General features: G+C 50.3%; 1 pseudogene; it reads right to left on the bottom strand.

Moving 5' to 3' along the window:
• Positions 1-233: 233 nt before the first annotated feature.
• The window catches only part of LOC111537971, a 3392-nt pseudogene continuing 2854 nt past the window's right edge, over positions 234-771 (bottom strand).

Genomic DNA, 771 nt, shown 5'->3' with positions numbered 1-771 from the left:
CTTCTGGCTGTCCTCATAGGGTGTAAGGGGGCTAACTAGCTCTCTGAAGTCTCTTCTGGGGCACTAAGGACACTAATCCCAATCATTAGCCTCTGCTCTCGTGGCTAATTACCTCCCCAAATCCCCATCTCCTAATACTGTCACCTTGAGAGTTAGGATTTCAACATATTAATTTGGAGGGACAGCAGAGATTTCAGCTGGGAGCCAAGGAGGAGGCTGAGGAACGTGCCTCTTCAGGTGGGAAACTCACAGATGGCCAGGAAGCAGGACATGCACGAGATGTCATTCCAGAGCCTGTCCTTCAGGAGAACCACACATTCCTCCCCTGAGCTGTGGTCGTGTGGCTCATCCTTCTTCCAGTTGCTGTAGGTCAGTCTCCCGCCCATCACGTAAATGAACTGGCCTTTGGTGGCCTCATCTGTGATGCCCAGGAAAGCACTGTCTTTGGTCATTGTCTTTGGCCGCCCACCTCGGCCTCCCAGGGTGCTGGGACTACAGGCATGAGCCACCGCGCCTGGCCTAATTCTCCTCAGCATTCTTGTGGGCAGCCACTGTGGCCTGGAGCCCAGCACATAGATTCTTCACTTTGGAGAAAGGCATCCCCTCACCGTTGGTCACGAAGAGCTTCTTCCCAGACATTTTCCAGAAAGAAAGAAAAGAAAGAAAGAAAGAAAGAAAGAAAGAAAGAAAGAAAGAAAGAAAGAAAGAAAGAAAGAAAGAAAGAAAGGAAGGAAGGAAGGAAGGAAGGAAGGAAGGAAGGAAGGAAGGAAG

Source organism: Piliocolobus tephrosceles, chromosome 9 (assembly GCF_002776525.5).
Source record: "Piliocolobus tephrosceles isolate RC106 chromosome 9, ASM277652v3, whole genome shotgun sequence".
NCBI classification, from domain to species: Eukaryota; Metazoa; Chordata; class Mammalia; order Primates; family Cercopithecidae; genus Piliocolobus; species Piliocolobus tephrosceles.
The sequence above is the reverse complement of the archived record's forward strand: the minus strand, read 5'-3'. Positions and strand labels throughout refer to the sequence as shown.